The sequence below is a fragment of the Cherax quadricarinatus genome, chromosome 65 (assembly GCF_038502225.1).
Source record: "Cherax quadricarinatus isolate ZL_2023a chromosome 65, ASM3850222v1, whole genome shotgun sequence".
In the NCBI taxonomy this organism is placed as follows: domain Eukaryota; kingdom Metazoa; phylum Arthropoda; class Malacostraca; order Decapoda; family Parastacidae; genus Cherax; species Cherax quadricarinatus.
This window is the reverse complement of record NC_091356.1, coordinates 4938776-4961244: the sequence shown is the minus strand read 5'-3', so window position 1 is coordinate 4961244 and position 22469 is coordinate 4938776.

The window sequence follows — 22469 nt, the reverse complement described above, 5'->3', positions numbered from 1 at the left end:
ACTACCTCCTTCCCTCCAATAACCATCCTCCCCCTCCCCCATAACCATCCATCCCCTCTCTCCCCCAAACCATCTAACCCCGTCCCCCAACTATCTCTACCCCTCCAATAACCATCCTCCCCCTCCCCCACAACCATCCATCCCCTCTCCTCCTAACCATCTATTCCCCTCCCCCTAACCAGGATGAGGACAAGGGCTCCAAGGACGAATCTGGGAGGGAGGAATGGGAGGTAGAGCTCAAAAAAAGGGAGGAAGACTGGGGAAGGAGACTAGATGAGCTGGAAAGGAAGATGGAAAAGAGGTTAGCAGCAGAATGCAGAAGATGGAAGCAACAGGCCACAGCAGCAGAAATCAAGATAGAGAGATTAGAAGAGGAGCTGAGACATCTGAAACAGCACAGAGACAAAGATATTACAGAAATAGCATCGGCAATGGCTACATCAAACACAGACAACAGGTCTGAAGGAAGCATGGAAACTAAACTGTATGCAGAGGTCCTGTCAAACCCACATGGGGCCAAAACAAAGACAGGGAGCACACTAGGACAGAATGAGAGGTTGGAAGACATTGAAGGAACTAGGACATGTGCAAGGACCTTACCAGATACCTGTGGGGGCCAGGAGCAGGTGAGCAGGAAGGATAAACCCAGAAGCATAGGGGCCATAACTAGGGAAGGGACTGAAGGAAGGAACACTCCACGGGAAGGAACTGAAACACATCAGAGGATGCAATGGGAGTCAGAGTGGGAGGTGGAAAGGGAGAGATCCATGTTTGTCTATGGGCTAGACGAAGCTAAAGGGGAAACTTATGATGAAAGAAAGCAGGAGGAGAAAAAAGCGACTGAAGATATCATGAAGGTGATAGGCGAGGGGGACATGACCCAGGTGGCAAATTTTCGGAGAATTGGGTGGTTCACAAAGAAAAGGAATCGGCCTCTCAAAGTAATTTTCAAGGCAGAATCAACCCGAACCATGATCCTGCAGGAGAAAGCATGGCTGAGAGGCAAGCAGGAGTTCTGGAGTGTGTACCTCGATCGAGACAGAACACAGGACGAAAGGAAGACAATGAAAGAGAGAGTTCAAAAACGAAAGGAGAAATGGGAGGAAATGAAAAAGGAGAGCAGAATAACCCAGGATCAAATGGAAGGACAAGCGCACCCCACAGAAACACCTGCAGAAGGACTCCAGCCACGACACCCCCAAGGCAACTGAACAATCCAAACCAACCATCACACACCGATCCCTCTGTTTCCACCCGCAGCACCACAGTTACAGTATTAGAACAGAAGTTGAATGTTTGGTACACAAATGCAGATGGATTAACGAATAAACATGAGGAATGGCAAGAAAGAATCAATGAGAAGTCCCCAGACATCATAGCAGTTACAAAAACAAAACTCATGGAGACAATAACAGATGCAATCTTCCCACCAGGATACCAGATCATGAGGAAAGATAGAAGGGGCAGGGGGGGAGGTGGGGTTGCTCTGCTCGTAAAAAAAACAGATGGAAATTCGAGAAAATGGAAGGAATAGATGAGACGGGAGAAAGAGACTACATAGCAGGTACACTTCAGTCTGGGGAACACAAAGTGGTCATTGCAGTGATGTATAATCCACCACAGAACTGCAGGAGGCCAAGAGAGGAATATGAAGAGAGCAACAGAGCAATGGTGGACACACTTGCTGAGGTGGCAAGAAGAGCTCACTCCAGCAGAGCAAAGTTGCTGGTTATGGGGGATTTCAACCACAGGGAGATTGACTGGGAAAACCTGGAGCCACATGGGGGTCCCGAAACATGGAGAGCCAGGATGTTGGACGTGGTGCTGTAAAACCTCATGCACCAACATGTTAAGGACACTACCAGAGTGAGAGGGGAGGATGAACCAGCAAGATTGGACCTTGTGTTCACCCTGGGCAGCTCAGACATTGAGGACATCAAGTATGAGAGTCCCCTAGGAGCTAGTGACCACGTGGTTCTGTGCTTTGAATACATAGTAGAGCTGCAAGTGGAGAGAATAACAGGAGTTGAATGGGAAAAGCCTGACTATAAAAGAGGGGACTACATAGGGTTGAAGAACTTCCTGCGGGAGGTCCAGTGGGACAGAGAACTGGCAGGAAAGCCAGTAAATGAAATGATGGAATATGTAACAACAAAATGCAAGGAGGCAGTGGAAAGGTTTATTCCCAAGGGCAACAGTAACAACGGGAAGACCAGAACGAGCCCCTGGTTTACCCGACGGTGTAAGGAGGCAAAAACAAAGTGCAATAGAGAATGGAAAAAGTACAGAAGGCAGAGAACACACGAAAATAGGGAGATCAGTCCCAGAGCCAGGAATGAGTATGCACAGGTAAGGAGGGAGGCCCAGCGACAGTATGAAAATGACATAGCATCGAGAATCAAGACTGACCCGAAACTGTTGTATAGCCACATCAGGAGGAAGACAACAGTCAAAGACCAGGTGATCAGATTAAGGACAGAAGGTGGAGAACTTACAAGAAATGATCAGGAGGTATGTGAGGAGCTGAACAGGAGATTTAAGGAAGTTTTTACAGTAGAGACAGAAAGGGCTGTGGGAAGACAGCACAGAAGAGAACATCAAGAGGGAATATACCAACAAGTGTTGGATGACATACGAACAACTGAGGAGGAGGTGAAGAAGCTCTTAAGTGACCTTGACACCTCAAAGGCGATGGGACCGGACAACATCTCCCCATGGGTCCTTAGAGAAGGAGCAGAGATGCTGTGCATGCCTCTAACGACAATCTTCAACACATCCCTTGAAACTGGGCAACTACCTGAGAAATGGAAGACAGCTAATGTAGTCCCCATATTTAAGAAAGGAAACAGAAACGAGGCACTAAACTACAGACCTGTGTCTCTGACATGTATTGTGTGCAAAGTCATGGAGAAGATTATCAGGAGGAGAGTGGTCGAACACCTGGAAAGGAACAAGATTATAAATGAAAACCAGCATGGGTTCATGGAAGGCAAATCTTGTATCACAAACCTCCTGGAGTTTTATGACAAGGTAACAGAAGTAAGACACGAGAGAGAGGGGTGGGTAGATTGCGTTTTCCTAGACTGCAGGAAGGCCTTTGACACAGTTCCCCACAAAAGATTAGTACAGAAGCTGGAGGATCAGGCGCACGTAAAAGGGAGGGCACTGCAATGGATAAGGGAATACCTGACAGGGAGGCAGCAACGAGTCATGGTACGTGAAGAGGTATCACAGTGGGCGCCTGTTACGAGCGGGGTCCCACAGGGGTCAGTTCTAGGACCAGTGCTATTTTTGATATATGTGAACGACATGATGGAAGGAATAGACTCTGAAGTGTCCCTGTTCGCAGATGACGTGAAGTTGATGAGAAGAATTAAATCGGACGATGATGAGGCAGGACTGCAAAGAGACCTGGAGAGGCTGGACATGTGGTCCAGTAACTGGCTTCTCGAATTCAATCCAGCCAAATGCAAAGTCATGAAGATTGGGGAGGGGCAAAGAAGACCGCAGACAGAGTATAGGCTAGGTGGACAAAGACTACAGACCTCGCTCAGGGAGAAAGACCTTGGGGTGACCATAACACCGAGCACATCACCGGAGGCACACATCAACCAAATAACCGCTGCAGCATACGGGCGCCTGGCAAACCTGAGAATAGTTTTCCGATACCTTAATAAGGAATCGTTCAAGACACTGTACACTGTGTATGTTAGGCCCATACTGGAGTATGCAGCACCAGTCTGGAACCCACACCTGGTCAAGCACGTCAAGAAGTTAGAGAAAGTACAAAGGTTTGCAACAAGGCTAGTCCCAGAGCTCAAGGGAATGTCGTACGAGGAAAGGTTAAGGGAAATCGGACTGACGACACTGGAGGACAGAAGGGTCAGGGGAGACATGATAACGACATAGAAGATACTGCGGGGAATAGACAAGGTGGACAGAGATAGGATGTTCCAGAGAGGGGACACAACTGGAAGCTGAAGACTCAGACGAGTCACAGGGACGTTAGGAAGTATCTCTTCAGTCATAGAGTTGTCAGCAAGTGGAATAGCCTAGCAAGTGAAGTAGTGGAGGCAGGAACCATACATAGTTTTAAGAAGAGGTATGACAAAGCTCAGGAAGCAGAGAGAGAGAGGACCTAGTAGCGATCAGTGAAGAGGCGGGGCCAGGAGCTGAGTCTCGACCCCTGCAACCACAATTAGGTGAATACAATTAGGTGAGTACACAGACCACGAATGCACGAAGCTGTTCTTCCAGAAGGTTATAGTCCCCCCCCCCCTCCTAAAGGAACTGTATTGCTGCACAGCAAAGTTCCCATGCTTTTATCCAGGGAACTTTTCGTTGTATTTATGGATTTGGAAAAAAAAGGCTTATGATGTGGTGGATAAGAGAGCAACCTATTTTTTCCAGCTTTTTTCGTCATTTTTACTCGCTTGAGAGAAAAAGAGAGAGAGAGAGAAAGAGAGAGAGAGAGAGAGAGAGAGAGAGAGAGAGAGAGAGAGAGAGAGAGAGAGAGAGAGAGAGAGAGAGAGAGACTTAAAGTGACAATTCAATGTATGATTTATTCCTAACAATAATAATAATAGTAATTTTATTATTATAATTATTATTATTATTATTATTATTATTATTATTATTATTATTATTATTATTATTATTATTATTATTATTATTATTATTATTATTATTAATTAGAAGGCAAGCAGAGAGAGAGAGAGAGAGAGAGAGAGAGAGAGAGAGAGAGAGAGAGAGAGAGAGAGAGAGGCAGCAGAATGACAGGAAATAAGTGAGGGTAAGTGAGGGTAGAATACGTCACTTTGGACGTGAACTCATGTCCGAGGGGACGAGATGAATTATTATTGAGCTATTTTTATTGTGTATGAGTTGAGGGGAGTGTGGCACTGTGAGGGGTCAATGTGGCACTGTGAGGGGTCAGTGTGGCACTGTGAGGGGTCAGTGTGGCACTGTGTGGGATCAGTGTGGCACTGTGAGAGTCAGTGTGGTATTGTGAGGGTCAGTGTGGCACTGTGAAAGTCATTGTGGCACTGTGATGGTCAGTGTGGCACTGTGAGAGGAGAGAGCCTGGCTTTATTGAGACAGGTGAGGGAGAGGGCAGATGTGAGGGCAGGTGTGAGGGCAGGTGTGAGGGCAGGTGTGAGGGCAGGTGTGAGGGCAGGTGTGAGGGCAAGTGTCAGGGCAGGTGTGAAGGCAGGTGTGAGGGCAGGCGTGAGGGCAGGTGTAAGGGCAGGTGTGAGGACAGGTGTGAGGGCAGGTGTGAGGGCAGGCGTGAGGGCAGGCGTGAGGGCAGGTGTGAGGGCAGGTGTGAGGGCAGGTGTGAGGACAGGTGTGAGGGCAGGTGTGAGGGCAGGTGTGAGGGCAGGTGTGAGGGCAGGTGTGAGGGCAGGTGTGAGAGAAGAAAGCAACATTAGCACTCTGGTCTTTAAGAGGGGAAATACTGTCAGAATAAATGGATGACTGGAGAGAGCCGCCATGTACTCACCTAGTTGTACTCACCTAGTTGTACTCACCTAGTTGTACTCACCTAGTTGAGGTTGCAGGGGTCGAGTCCTAGCTCCTGGCCCCGCCTCTTCACTGGTCGCTACTAGGTCACTCTCCCTGAACCGTGTGTGTGTGTGTGTGTGTGTGTGTGTGTGTGTGATCATGGCCTGGGTGCACAAAGCATCATCCAGTGTAGCTCAGGACCCACTCAGTGTAGCTCTCTCTCTCTCTCTCTCTCTCTCTCTCTCTCTCTCTCTCTCTCTCTCTCTCTCTCTCTCTCTCTCTCTCTCTCTCTCTCTCTCTCTCTCTCTCTCTCTCTCTCTCTCTCTCTCTCTCTCTCTCTCTCTCTCTCTCTCTCTCTCTCTCTCTCTTATTAAAAATCAAATTATGCTCCTCAAATTGACTTCTAATTATATCAGCTGTAATTGCTTTAAAGAATCTACTTACTACAGAGGTCAGGTTAATTGGTAGGTAATTTGATAATAGGGACTTATCTCCTGCTTTAAAGACAGGAATTACGCCAGGTGTCTTGCACGTCTTCAGTGTATCACCTGTCTGCAGTGATACGCTAAACACACTAGTAAATAGCTTACTGAGTCCCATTTTGCACTCTCTATGCACCTATAGAAAAGAGTCATCTGGGCCAGGCATTTATTCTTTCTACTTGGCTGAGAAATTTCACCGTATGTCGTTCAGGAAGGTTGGAATTATGTGGGGGGACAGGCCAGGATGTGGGAAAACTAGAACATCTCACAGAAGTTATCAAATTATCTAGTTTTAGCAAGGAAAATTAAACAATGCGAGGTGGCCGAGCTGTCTCTAGCTTACTGGAGAACTATGGCTACAAAGTCTCTGTCTGCACCAACTGTAGCAAAATCCTCAAGAAATATTTAAAGGAAGAACAGAGACGAGTTTGTTGATGGTTATCAGGTAGGAGGTAGTGGTAGTAACACAGCCTCTCACTACACTGTCAGTTTCAGTAAAGACAGAACTGAACACTGAAAAGACTGCTTCACCTCACCTGTCTACAGTATATATGTTGTATTTGTAGATGAATGGTTCAGAAAACCGACATGTTGATAAATTAGACACATGTGCAACTCTTGGGTATCTTCATTGAGGAAACGTTTCGCCACACAGTGGCTTCATCAGTCCTTTGTATGGACTGATGAAGCCACTGTGTGGCGAAACGTTTCCTCAATGAAGATACCCAAGAGTTGCACATGTGTCTAATTTATCATATGTTGTATTCTTTTCAAGATTAATGAACTGGTTACATCGACTCCAGCCTGAGGGACTGATTACCTCAAATTAACTACGGTAAGGGTGGGGACTGAACTCGCGGTGTATAAATATACCTAGCTGAAGGAATTTCATTGTAGCCACCTGGCCCAGTGGCTTACGCACTGGCCTCGAGTTTTACGACTCACTCGCCGCGAGTTTAATCTCCCTCCCCTCCGTTCTGTGCTTTGTTTGCAATCGTGTCATTACGATTTTGTGAGTCATGATACCTCAGATTCCTTCTAATCTTCACTTATTGATGAAGTCACTGTGTGGTGATGAAGTCACTGTGTGTAGATGAAGTCACTGTGTGGCGAAACGTTCCCTCAATAAAGATACCCGAGTGATGCAAAAGTGTCTAATTTATCAAGAGTTATCTGCAGCCTCACTCCGCTGTCGTTCACTTTACTGCTGAATTCCAACAGATCTTCGAAAAATTCTCACATTTCATTTCCGTCGTCGTTACAGGAACGTCCTGTGAGCCGTGGCCTAATTCGAGAGTTTTTTTTTTTTTGGGGGGGTTAGGGAGTTAATTTGTGCATGTGTAGAAATAATTAAGATATTTTTTATTTCCAGGATGGATTTATGATCCTTTTGCGCTCCTTTCTTTACTGGAAATTTATCGACGTGAAATATATCTTTCCTTTGTTGTGACATCTGTTCATTTTGAAACAGTTCCGTAACCTGGAAATAAAAAATCAACACATAAGCAGTATAATGTGATTCTTTATTGACAGTTCCGCAACCTCTTTCCTCTTTCTGTATATTCTTCTGTATATTCTTCTACTCTCCTGCTAGGTTTTGTCAGCCGAACATATTTTATACACACTTCGTATTTATATGTTTCTGTGATCAGTTTTCTCAGGGTCTTGACCCAGGTAATGTCCCGTAGTTCTTTCGTTATTTGGTCTCCGTCAGTTCTGTGACTGTTGAAGTTAAATCTACTGAACATTCTTTGGTTGTGTCTTATGTGTTGTTTAAGCATGTATTTATATGCTTGTATGTCTGATTAACTGTTTAATCTTCGTCATGTACAAGCTTAGTATATTTTAATTTCGGGTTGGGTCTTTAAGAATAAAAAAACACAGTACAGTGATTGGGATTCACAAATAACCCACAAACAGAAGAAAGTTATGACGACATTTCCGTCCGACTTGGACCATTAACAGTTATGGGACTGGTTAATGGTCCAAGTCGGACCGAAACGCCGTCTTAAGCTTCTTTCTGCTATGTGCAGGTTATTAGAGTAGTGCCTGGTTGGTTGGTTCCATTGTCTGTTGTCTCTGGGATGACGTGGTTCCAGGTATTATATCTGCGTCAGTGATGTGGTTTGCCAGTCTTCCATTTGAAGATGGATAATATCTCCAAGGAGGATAATACTTGGCGTGGGATTTTCAAAGCTGTCAATACAGTTCTCTGCTCTATATCTGTTGAGTGATTTGCTCTGCCTTTGCCAACGGCAGATTCTTATTTTCCATTCCTAGAACTAATACCGTGCGTTTCGTGATTTCAAAAGTTCCTTTGCAACAAACTTAACATATATTAACAAACGGCGCAGAGTTGACAGTTGGTGACGCAGGCAACAACTGCAGAGAAGAATATTATTGACATGTATCACCTGTGGAAGAGGTCTCTCCAGAGGCAAAACTTTCTCAGCGGAGTTTCTCTACAACTGTGTTTTTCACCTGTCTCCTACACAGCCTCTGCTTTTCCTCTAATCATGATTCGTGTAGCAGTACTTAACGGATGACGAGGACATGGATGAGTAATACTTGTAGAACTGGCTGGACAGCAGAGGGAAAGGGGGGGGGGAGGAAGAGGAGGGCAGGCGGGTCCCTGCTTAAGAGGATCACCGGCCACGCTAAGCGGATCAGCGGATATCCTACATAAGTAGGGACCCTCACCGGAGCAGCCTCGCAGGGCCGCCCTAATATAGGAAATTGACGCAGCTGCTGTCTCTCTTACTGACGGTGCTCCAGCAGCAGCTGTCGACCAGCTGCTCCGCGTGCTGAATTCTAGAGCCCTTCAAAGAGTTATTATAAAGCTTCTTTGGCATTTGATGACCTCTGCAGCTCTCTGAATGGTCCTACTGAGCCTTTTGCAACAGCTGCTGACCTAATATTCCTTAAATTAACTTCTAAATGGCTTGTTATAGCACAGACTGTTGATGTAACACAGACTGTTCTTATGATAAAGACTGCTCTTGTGGTACAGACTGTTCTTATGATAAAGACTGCTATTGTGGAACAGACTGTTGTTATGGTACAGACTGTTGTTATGGTAGAGACTATTGATGTGGTGCGGACTGTTATTACTGACCAGACTTGTTATGGAACAGGCTTGGTTAGACATACATAATTATTATTCTTATTGTTATTATTATTATTATTAGTAGTAGTAGTAATAGTAGTAGTAGTAGTAATTATTATTTATTATTATTATTATTATTAACAGTAATAATAGTAGCAATAGTAGTACTGCTGTTGTTAATGTTGCTGCTGTTATATTAAAAACAAATATTAACACATACGCTTATACAATACTGCATACAAAAAATATGTTATATCGCCTCGTTGATGTAGCACTCTTAAGTTTCACTTTAAGTGGCACTCTAAGTGACATTCTAAGTGGCACTCTACCTGGCACTCTGACACTCGAAGGGGAAAGCTAAGTAGCACTCTTAGCAGAATGCATTGATGCCTGTGAAAGGCTTCTCTTCCTCGTATCAAACCTAACACCCTCCCATCACCCCTTCCGACCGTATATATATATATATATATATATATATATATATATATATATATATATATATATATATATATATATATATATATATATATATATATATATATATATATATATATATACATATATATATATATATATATATATATATATATATATATATATATATATATATATATACATATATATATATATATATATATATATATATATATATATATATATATATATATATATATATATATATATATATATATATATATATATATATATATATATATATATATATATATATATATATATATAACACTTAATCACAGATAAAACTCTTGAAAGGTCCCAATAGTGGGGACGTACTTTTGCTATTTACATTTACGTTCCGTTGTTGTAAATAAGGTCTCTCGATACTCCAATATATTAGCTCATTAATATGCAAATTAGTATGCTAATTAGGCTTTAAGTGGTGAGGGAGGGGGGGCGTTACCCCGAGGGTGGTCAGGTTTGACTTGCGTTCACAGCAGCGTATTGCGTTCACTTGTCTCTCACATGAGGCGTAACTCTGCCGTTGTCTGTTATTTGAGGTGTCATTTGCACTGTTTTTCCCCTGCGTAATCTGTACCATTGTCTGTTTCTTGGTACTGTTGTCTGTTAAATTAAGCGAAATCTGCGCCGTTTCCCGGATTTATTCTTCTAGTTAGTTAAAAAGATATTTTCTGGATTTAATTCCCTTAATTATTTAAAAGGGATTATTACATTATTATGATTATTATATTTTATTATTATATATTATTACGAGTACTTATATAATTATTGTCATAAGGATTTATATAATTATATATTATCATAAGGATTTGTATCGTAACATGTAAACTTTGGATTTATATAAATCTGGCAGATTTTTAATTGTTTAAAATTTATATTAGGTAAATTAAAAATATATTATTGGACGATTAAAAAAAAAAAAAATTTATGATTTACGGAAATATTATATGTTTATGATTTTTTTTTTTTGGGTCGATGTAAAAAATATTTGTGTGTTTAGCCTCTGTTGTCACCAGAAGTGATCTGTTGTCACCAGAAGTGATCTGTTGTCACCAGAAGTGATCTGTTGTCACCAGAAGTGATCTGTTGTCACCAGAAGTGATCTGTTGTCACCAGAAGTGATCTGTTATCAACAGAAGTGTTCTGATGTTGCCGGAAGTAATTTGTTGTTGCCGGAAGTGTTCTGTTGTCACCGGAAGTGTTTTGTTGTCACCAGAAGTGATCTGTTATCAACAGAAGTGTTCTGATGTTGCCGGAAGTAATTCGTTGTTGCCGGAAGTGTTCTGTTGTCACCGGAAGTGGTCTGTTATCCCCGGAAGTGATCTGTTGTTGCCCGAAGTTATATGTTGTCACCGGAAGTGAGCTGTTGTAACCGGAAGTCATCGATGTTGTTACCGGAACTAAAAGCAATTGTCACCAGAAGTCATGGATGTTGTTACCGGAAGTGATAATAGTTGTTACTGGAAGTGACTGCTATTATTCTTGGAAGTAATGTATCAGTGGGCAGGAGTGAGCCTTGTTTTAAGTGAATCTCCTCTGTTACTACAGAAAATTTTCTCTGTGTTTCGGTCACATCTGTTCTTGACCTGTGTACAACAAATGTAACGTTCGTTAACATAAGATATAGAAAAAAGTCCCGTTTAAGGCAGGAGAAATATCAGAGCTGGAAGAAATACAGAGATCGTTTACAGCTCACATTGAGCCAGTAAAGCACATGAATTACTAGGAACGCCTTCAAGTCTTGAACATGTACTCATTGGCGAGGAGGTGTTGCGGCCCCCTACCAAACTAGTGGTTAAATGGTTAACCTGCCTGCCGGCAGTACCATTGGGTACGTCATCAAACCCAATGTGGGGACTGCTGAGCCGGCCTTAGAGCAGTAAGTACCTGAGCACCTCACGGTACACATCTAAGCAGTAGGTACCTGAACACCTCACGGTACACATCTACTGGCTTTAGAAGCAGTAAGTACCTGAACACCTCACGGTACGCATCTAAGCAGTAGTTACCAGAACACCTAATGGTACACATCTACTGGCAGTAGAGAGTATTCTACACTGGCTTCTACTGATTTTAGAAGAAGCGCTCACCGAGTCTGTTGGCTTCAGTTATTTGACGGCCGCATTCACTGAGCTTGCAACATAGTGTGTGCTGCATCGGACCACCTTGCGGTGTGTCAACTGGTCTTGAAGGCGGTAGATAGTACTCACCAGACCATCTTACGGTGTACTTCTACCGGCCTTAGAGAGTATTTACAGGACTACCGGTGATGTCTGCGGACTCACCGCCTACGCTGGTCAACTGTGGGCCGGAGTCATCTGATGCTGTTTTAGTGGGACATTACATGAAGAAAAGGTTGGAGTGTTACACTGAACTGGGCTAGGACCGTAGTGTGACACTTAGGGAAGTATGATGGAGTGGAACACTGAGATATGCTACAGGACCGTAGTGGAACACTGAGAAGAAAAGGGTGTCGTGTGACACGGAGAGTAGGAGTGTCGTGTGACACAGAGAAAAGGGTGTCTAGTGGACACGGTTGAGAGGGAGCGTCACAACACACCACGAATAAGTGTCGAGTGAGACACGGAGCGTCATTATAAGTGTCGAGTGAGACATGGAGCGTCATTATAAGTGTCGTGTGAGACACGGAGCGTCATTATAAGTGTCGTGTGAGATACGGAGCGTCATTATAAGTGTCGTGTGAGATACGGAGCGTCATTATAAGTGTTGTGTGAGACACGGAGCGTCATTATAAGTGTCGTGCGAGACACGGAGCGTCATTATAAGTGTCGTGTGAGACACGGAGCGTCATTATAAGTGTCGTGTGAGACACGGAGCGTCATAAGTGTCGTGTGAGACACGAAGCGTCATTATAAGTGTCGTGCGAGACACGGAGCGTCATTATAAGTGTCGTGTGAGACACGGAGCGTCATTAAGGTGTCGTAAGACAGAGGTGACTAATTTATTATTGTAAATGTTATGTATAATTTATTTTAGCAGATATATATATATATATATATATATATATATATATATATATATATATATATATATATAGTGAGACAGTAGTGTCAAGAGAGTTGTACCCTGTGTAGGGTCGGGAATTATTTATTATTTTAGTAAAATGCTAATTATAATTTATTATTGTAACATGCATATGTGTACAAAATACCTCTAGACCAAAGATAGTTGTTTTTATATAATATTAAAGATTAATTTATTTTAATGTGTATATATGTATCCCGAACTTTTATATTACTAACACCTAATGTAAGAAAACAATTGGTGTTTTTGTAATAGGAGGAAAGAGAGATACATGATAATATATACCTGGAAAGTACTCGAGGTCCTGGTCCCAAATCTGCACACTGCTATAACACAATATTATACCTATTATATCTATGTGACTCTGATGGGTTAGTATTATACCCCTTAAAGAATATCTTATCAATTCACATACACTTTTTAAATTACACCAAAGTGGTTGGGCCACTTACCTTTTATATCCTACCTCTTACCCCCCCCCTCCCACCCTTTTCCAATATTTCCATCCTTACCCATCTTACCAAAGCTCTGGTCATCAGAACTCGAACTCGAACATTGCTATAACAACATACTGGAGTGAGAGATGTGGGAGGAAGTGCAAAATAAACCCAGTGAGGAGCAGGGGTGCGGTGGGCACAATAAGGGAGCACTGTATCAACATTCGGGGTCCCAGACTATTTAACATCTTACCAGAAGATATCAGAAACACAGCTTGAAACTGGACAAGTATCTTCACCAGATGCCAGATCAACCAAGCTGTGATGGATATGTGGGGCAGCGGGCCTCCAACAGCAACAGCCTGGTTGACCAGGCAAACTCCAGACGAGCATGGCCCCTGGCCGGGCTCCGAGAGTAGTAAGACTCTCGAAACTCATCAAAGGTAAAGGAATATTGTTTTTAAATAAATTGAATACAAGTGAAAATTTCTGGGAAAAAAGTAATTTTATTTTTTTTCGAGTTGTTGATACTGTCAAAAATTTGTTCTGGGTTTAATTTATTTGTCAAAGAAACTCAGAATAAATCAACAAATGTTGTTAATAATATACTAATGTTTTTAATTCTTTATTATTATTATTTCTCTTATTATTATTATTTCTCTTATGATTATTATTATTATTATTATTTCCATTATTATTATATTATTATTATTGTTACTTTATTTTTATTATTGTTCTTATATTCCCGAGAAGTGATAAATGCGTATGGGTCATGGAGATGCAGGTGTTTGGAATAGGTGTAGCAGGTGGTAATAGCCTGTAAGTTAACTAGGGCAAGGTATTAAGACACTTAGAGAGGCGGTAAGATGGTCGCAAATGTCACAACTTGATCCACCTTGTTGAAACACAGTGTGCAAGTTTTGTGTGTGTGTGTGTGTGTGTGTGTGTCTGTACTCACCTATTTGTGGTTGCAGGGGTCGAGTCCTAGCTCCTGGCCCCGCCTCTTCACCGGTTGCTACTAGGCCCTCTCTCTCCCCGCTCCATGAGCTTTATCAAACCTGGTCTTAAAACTGTGTATGGTTCTTGCCTCCACTACGTCATTTTCTAGGCTATTCCACTGCCTTACAACTCTATGACTGAAGAAATACTTCCTACTATCTCTGACTCATTTGTGTCTTCAACTTCCAATTGTGGCCTCTTGTTTCTGTGTCCCCTCCCTGGAACATCCTGTCTTTGTCCACCTTGTCTATTCCACGCAGTATTTTATATGTCGTTATCACGTCTCCCCTGACCCTCCTGTCCTCCAGTGTCGTCAGGCCGATTTCCCTTAATCTTTCTTCATAGGACATTCCCCTTAGCTCTGGAACTAACCTTGTCGCAAACCTTTGTACTTTCTCTAGTTTCTTGACGTGTTTTATCAAGTGTGTGTCTGTGTGTGTGAGTGTGTGTCTGTGTGTGTGTGTGTGTGTGTGTGTCTGTGTGTGTGTGTCTGTGTGTGTGTCTGTGTGTGTGTGTGTACTCACCTAGTTGTACTCACCTAGTTGAGGTTGCGGGGGTCGAGTCCGAGCTCCTGGCCCCGCCTCTTCACTGATCGCTACTAGGTCACTCTCCCTGAGCCGTGAGCTTTATCATACCTCTGCTTAAAGCTATGTATGGATCCTGCCTCCACTACATCACTTCCCAAACTATTCCACTTACTGACTACTCTGTGGCTGAAGAAATACTTCCTAACATCCCTGTGATTCATCTGTGTCTTCAACTTCCAACTGTGTCCCCTTGTTACTGTGTCCAATCTCTGGAACATCCTGTCTTTGTCCACCTTGTCAATTCCTCTCAGTATTTTGTATGTCGTTATCATGTCCCCCCCTATCTCTCCTGTCCTCCAGTGTCGTCAGGTTGATTTCCCTTAACCTCTCCTCGTAGGACATACCTCTTAGCTCTGGGACTAGTCTTGTTGCAAACCTTTGCACTTTCTCTAGTTTCTTTACGTGCTTGGCTAGGTGTGGGTTCCAAACTGGTGCCGCATACTCCAATATGGGCCTAACGTACATGGTGTACAGGGTCCTGAATGATTCCTTATTAAGATGTCGGAATGCTGTTCTGAGGTTTGCTAGGCGCCCATATGCTGCAGCAGTTATTTGGTTGATGTGCGCTTCAGGAGATGTGCCTGGTGTTATACTCACCCCTAGATCTTTTTCCTTGAGTGAGGTTTATAGTCTCTGGCCCCCCTAGACTGTACTCCGTCTGCGGTCTTCTTTGCCCTTCCCCAATCTTCATGACTTTGCACTTGGTGGGATTGAACTCCAGGAGCCAATTGCTGGACCAGGTCTGCAGCCTGTCCAGATCCCTTTGTAGTTCTGCCTGGTCTTCGATCGAGTGAATTTTTCTCATCAACTTCACGTCATCTGCAAACAGGGACACCTCAGAGTCTATTCCTTCCGTCATGTCGTTCACAAATACCAGAAACAGCACTGGTCCTAGGACTGACCCCTGTGGGACCCCGCTGGTCACAGGTGCCCACTCTGACACCTCGCCACGTACCATGACTCACTGCTGTCTTCCTGTCAAGTATTCCCTGATCCATTGTAGTGCCTTCCCTGTTATCCCTGCTTGGTCCTCCAGTTTTTGCACTAATCTCTTGTGTGGAACTGTGTCAAACGCCTTCTTGCAGTCCAAGAAAATGCAATCCACCCACCCCTCTCTCTCTTGTCTTACTGCTGTCACCATGTCATAGAACTCCAGTAGGTTTGTGACACAGGATTTCCCGTCCCTGAAACCATGTTGGCTGCTGTTGATGAGATCATTCCTTTCTAGGTGTTCCACCACTCTTCTCCTGATAATCTTCTCCATGATTTTGCATACTATACATGTCAGTGACACTGGTCTGTAGTTTAATGTTTCATGTCTGTCTCCTTTTTTAAAGATTGGGACTACATTTGCTGTCTTCCATGCCTCAGGCAATCTCCCTGTTTCGATAGATGTATTGAATATTGTTGTTAGGGGTACACATAGCGCCTCTGCTCCCTCTCTCAATACCCATGGGGAGATGTTATCTGGGCCCATTGCCTTTGAGGTATCTAGCTCACTCAGAAGCCTCTTGACTTCTTCCTCGGTTGTGTGCACTGTGTCCAGCACTTGGTGGTGTGCCCCACCTCTCCGTCTTTCTGGAGCCCCTTCTGTCTCCCCTGTGAACACTTCTTTGAATCTCTTGAGTTCCTCACATACTTCACGGTCGTGTGTGTGTGTGTGTGTGTGTGTGTGTGTGTGTGTTTTGTTCATATATTTTCATGTCATCTTCAATGATCTCAACTGCATTTAAGTCGTGTGTATATATATATATATATATATATATATATATATATATATATATATATATATATATATATATATATATATATATATGCATGCGCAATAAGATCACAGTAAACAGGTGATTTCAGAATATGCAAAGCAACCACTCTGAAAGAATAGAGAAATTCCAAGCGCTTTCGTGACTACTCACATTATCAAGGAACTATGAAAGTAAAGCATCCAAGGAAGCTATATAAGGGGTCTGGCCAGCACCTCACTATCAGATCCCACAACGGTTAAACACCTTACGCGCGCCGACCCAACTTGGATAGGTCCTTTGCACAACTCACCCACAAACTATTCTACCCAAGAAAATTTAAAAATTATTTGTCCAGTGTATTATTAAATTCTTCCCAAATTCTATTAATTATAAATGGATCTAATTTATATAAACCAAAGGAAATATTCATATTATTGTCAAAACTGCTTTTTATGAAACAAGATTCAGTTATATTCCTGTCGACCATGGACTTGCTTGATACTACTTTCTCAACTTTTTGAAAATCAATTGGATGGTTAAAATCTCTTACATGAATAAATAGAGCATTGGAATCTTGTCCAGTTCTAATGCTATATTTATGTTGTTTTAATCTTAGTTCGAGATTTTTACCAGTTTGACCGTAATAAACTTTATCGCAAATTTTACAAGGAATCTGAGTTCATAGATGAGGAAATATCCAAAATTTATGAAATAGGTGATGATTTAAAATACCCAAGAAATGTAATTGATAAATCTTTTAAAGTTGCTAGAAATACTTTTTACAATCCAAAAAGGGACAACCAGCCTTATTCAACTAAAAATATGTTGGTTCTCCCTTACCATGAAAACTTTGTTGATATGCCTTCTCTTCTTAAGACTTTTAATATTAAAGTTGTATTCAAAAATCTTGATACAGTAAAAAAACTTTTGATAAAGAATTCCCCCCAAAATGCTGATGGATGTGTCTATAAGATTCCTTGTAAAATTTGCGATAAAGTTTATTACGGTCAAACTGGTAAAAATCTCGAACTAAGATTAAAACAACATAAATATAGCATTAGAACTGGACAAGATTCCAATGCTCTATTTAATCATGTAAGAGATTTTAACCATCCAATTGATTTTCAAAAAGTTGAGAAAGTAGTATCAAGCAAGTCCATGGTCGACAGGAATATAATTGAATCTTGTTTCATAAAAAGCAGTTTTGACAATAATATGAATATTTCCTTTGGTTTATATAAATTAGATCCATTTATAATTAATAGACTTTGGGAAGAATTTAATAATACACTGGACAAATAATTTTTAAATTTTCTTGGGTAGAATAGTTTGTGGGTGAGTTGTGCAAAGGACCTATCCAAGTTGGGTCGGCGCGCGTCAGGTGTTTAACCGTTGTGGGATCTGATAGTGAGGTGCTGGCCAGACCCCTTGTTGCAACCCCTGAATGGGTTACAATGATTATTATGTATATATAATGTATATTACCTTTTCATTTAATTTTATATTGCTTATATTTGCGATAATAGCTAAATCGTAAATGTATGACTTTATATTATTATTTGACTGTTATATTGTTATTTAGCTTATGTTGTTAGGATGTATATAAAATGTGCTCAGTTAGTCTTGATTGTCAAACTACTGTAATTATCGCTTGTCGCTCGTTGTACTGCCGGCTTCTGAGCTGCAGTTGTCCACGTAGCTATCACGTGATCGAGGGGGAAGTGTCCTCACCTCGTGTGAAGTATTCAGTCTGCTCTAGACTCTCTTGGTGGTTGGACAGATAGTCTGTCTCATTATTCTTGTTAGTTCTGTAGAACTCTGTTCACAGAACATTGTGTAGACTTTGTGATTTTCGACGTTGTACTGAGGTTGTGTGTCGCTTAGACACTCTGAGCATCTCAGGTCCTTAGCTATAGCTTCTGACCTAATTTTGTACTGGTTTCTGTGTATTGTCACAGTCGCGTTTTTCCTATGCTGAACATAGATTCAGTAGTATGGGAGTTTTGTAACTTTTGTGGAGGATCTGCAGATGGTCCCTACTTAGTGTCGTTATATTATCTCCTTGTTCCTGATTCTGTGTCGCAGTCGCTTGATATTGCATTGCTATTGGGCTTAGCATTCTTTGTTGTTCAAGCAGACTGTTCGGGTTGCCAGTCGGTCAAGAAGTTAGTTTATTTGAGGGCTTTGTCAGTCACTTGTTTAAGTCTTATTCGAGTCTTGAGACATAGCTAACTACTTAAGAGCACTTACACGCATACACACACTTACTTGTACATATTTGTAATATCTTATTGAATGTTAATGTACCTGACGGTACTTAAGAATTATAAATGTGATATGTGCTTTCAGCACAATAATATTGAACTCGAGAGATTGATTTTATTTTGATTGCTGTGATTTAATTTACTTTGATAATATACCTCTAGACTTAATAAATTTATTAAATTTTAATTTCTCTAGTTAGTAGCCTACCAGTTGTAATCCTAAAGCACTATTGAACCATACTGAATTTTAATGGATAATTGGAAAAGGATACTGACTACTTGTTACGAAAACCCAGTAACAGGCTGGATGCTAGAAGGGCAGTCCTTTCTAGTATTCACTGGAGATCTCTAAGCTTTTAGAATCGCGTTTTTTGTAACAAATGGGGGCCTGTCCGGGATGCTCTTGATCCAAGGTGTTGGAGAAACTGTCCGGGAGCTCTTGATCCAAGGTGTTGGAGAAATTGTCCAGTTTGACAAACTAGTACTTCTATGGTCAAACACTCTGAGTACTTTCCTAATCTGAAGACTTTGAGTTTAGTCTTGTACAACATACTAGGTGGATGTATGTACTTGACTGAGTCTCTTGATCCAAGGAGATGGAAATACTGTTTATGAGCTCTAGCTCTAAGACAACCAACACTAAAATTCCTATTGGGATTATAGTTTCCAATAATCACTCTCTCGTAGTACAATTATTTTTGTGATGTATGCCAAAGTGAAATAGTTAATTGATACTCTGACTTTGTCTGAGTTAAGTACATTAAAACTTCAGACTTGTTGGCAAGTAGCCAAATATCTCGGTGTGACGTATAACAGGAATTACACCGCAGAAACTGTCAGAGCATTAATTAAAGATATGTTTCCTGTCTCTACACTGATGTACATAACCACGAGTATGAAGAGATACGATACTGTGTACTGCCCTAGTACTAGGGGCATATCCTAGTGACAGACGCTGTGAAATTGTAGAGGTGCTTGGGACAAGAGAGACTAATTAATATTTATTTTGATAATAATATTGATATGAGTAACCAGAAATAATGTGAAAGACATTCATGCAACTCCTAGTGCGACCCTCTGTCGTGTTGGGGGGGGGGGTGTTGCAACCCCTGAATGGGTTACAATGATTATTATGTATATATAATGTATATTACCTTTTCACTTAATTTTATATTGCTTATATTTGCGATAATAGCTAAATCGTAAATGTATGACTTTATATTATTATTTGACTGTTATATTGTTATTTAGCTTATGTTGTTAGGATGTATATAAAATGTGCTCAGTTAGTCTTGATTGTCAAACTACTGTAATTATCGCTTGTCGCTCGTTATACTGCCGGCTTCTGAGCTGCAGTTGTCCACGTAGCTATCACGTGATCGAGGGGGAAGTGTCCTCACCTCGTGTGAAGTATTCAGTCTGCTCTAGACTCTCTTGGTGGTTGGACAGATTGTCTGTCTCATTATTCTTGTTAGTTCTGTAGAACTCTGTTCACAGAACATTGTGTAGACTTTGTGATTTTCGACGTTGTACTGAGGTTGTGTGTCGCTTAGACACTCTGAGCATCTCAGGTCCTTAGCTATAGCTTCTGACCTAATTTTGTACTGGTTTCTGTGTATTGTCACAGTCGCGTTTTTCCTATGCTGAACATAGATTCAGTAGTATGGGAGTTTTGTAACTTTTGTGGAGGATCTGCAGATGGTCCCTACTTAGTGTCGTTATATTTTTTTTTTTATATTTTATTTAAAAAACACAATACACATTATACATGTATGCTATACATACGTCACATAACCAAAGACATGTTAACCATTAAATACCATAAAACAAAACAAATCCACGTTCCCTATCCCAGCTCTAAACTTATACATAAGAAACACACGTTCAACTTTAAATGTTTGATACCCCCCAAAAAAAATGCCGAACATACATGTAACTACACTAAGGACAAACCACACCTGTACATACAGGTGGGTTTATTATATCCATAAAATACAACCAGTATCTTATAACACAAAAGGCTATATAATCAAAAAGAATGTCACACTTATTTACATTGTACATGGAAATTATATATACAAAGACATTCTCATATAATCCAGTTCATTGCCCACTCATTTACTTACAACAAATACAAGAATGTATAAGAGTTTAATAAAAGAAGAACTATACTGGATATTAACAAAATCCTCTATCACACAATCCCATTACTTTATTGTCCTCATCGCCTCCGAGCCGTGTGGACGAGCTGCGCAGACGCTCCTGTTTGAGTTTGTTTTGCGCAGTTTACCTGATTGAGCTGCCCCTAGCGTTGGTTGGTGGAAACTTTATTTTCTCCAACATGGCGCTGAATAGCAGAAGAAGAATCAACACTGTCTGCATTGAGATGATCCGTGGTGCTGTCACAGGATCCAACATGGATTTATTATTACCAGCGATCATTCGCGATACCTATGGTATAGCAAATGAGGAGATATGTGGTGTCGCATTAAATGGAATGACAAGAATCTTCGTTAAGATGACGTCTGCACAAGTCTACGAGGCAGTGGTCGACAAGTATCAGGAGACCATCATACAGGTTAATACAGCTGTGTCGGTGAGACTTCATGATGTATCTCGACACTACACCTGGGTGAAAATCAGGAATGTGCCTTTTGAGGCGACTGATTTTGATATTACCAGTGAACTGCGTACTTATGGGACGGTTCACGTAGCCACAGCAGGGAGATGGGCAACTGGACCGTATGCAGGTGCGCTGGAAGGCGCGTATACAGTTAAAATGACTCTTCGGCACCCTATTCCTTCATATATTGTGTTGAAAGAATTAAGGACTCAAGTCTATGTAACGTATGCGGGGCAACAACGTACGTGTCGGCTATGTGGGTCATATGACCACATCGCGGCGCAGTGTGAGAAACGAAGTGGGTACCCGGCACAACAGCAACGGCAACAGCAGCAACAGCAGCAACAGCAACAGCAGCAACAGCAGCCAGTGGACGAGGTTGGCGATGAGCGAGAACAGTCTCTTGCTACACCGCCCCAACAACGGTTGTCATGGAGTGAGGAGGTAGACAAAGAAAAGGAGCTTGAATCGCCAGTTGTAACGCTACAAGGAGAATCTCAGTCATTGGACATACATAAGGTTTTTGAGGAGAGACTACCTAATATGGGTGAAGAAGTGGCGGCGTCTTTGGTAAAGGCGTTGGATGACTTGTTAGAGGAATCGGTCCTAGATCAGGTGGAAGACCCAGGCTCAGTTCTGGGGAAGGCTGTGAATGATGGTATGGCAGAAGATGACGGTTTGTCGACGAGAGAGTCTACAGGATTGAAGGTGCATGCAGTAGAGGTGGAGGTGCATCAGGAAGGTGCTTCAGATGTCAAAATGCAGGTGGAGGGAGGGACACGAAAGAGGACTGCAGCATCATCGGATTCTGATGATGTGCTAACTCCTGCCCAACGCCCTGGGAAAAAGTCTTGGGTGGAGGTACAGAAGAGAGGGAATGGTGCAACCAAGGATCAAGGGAATGCAAAGGTGATTCCCAACAAAGGGGGGAGGGACAGAGGTGTTGCAAAACGAACTGGGGTAAAGTCAATGCCGGGGACAAAAGGAAAACCCATTTGTTGAATTCAAGTGTTTTACTATAAATATTAACGGGTTGAGAGCTGAGAGGAAGCTTAAGTGGTTTAATGAGTATTTGGTGCGACTTGGCGTGGATGTGGTATTCTTACAGGAACATAATTTTAGGCCTGGTTATGAGTTGGATATGAGTGGTTATAATGTGTACATGGAACATGCGACACGTTTGAAAGGTGGGGCTGCCATTT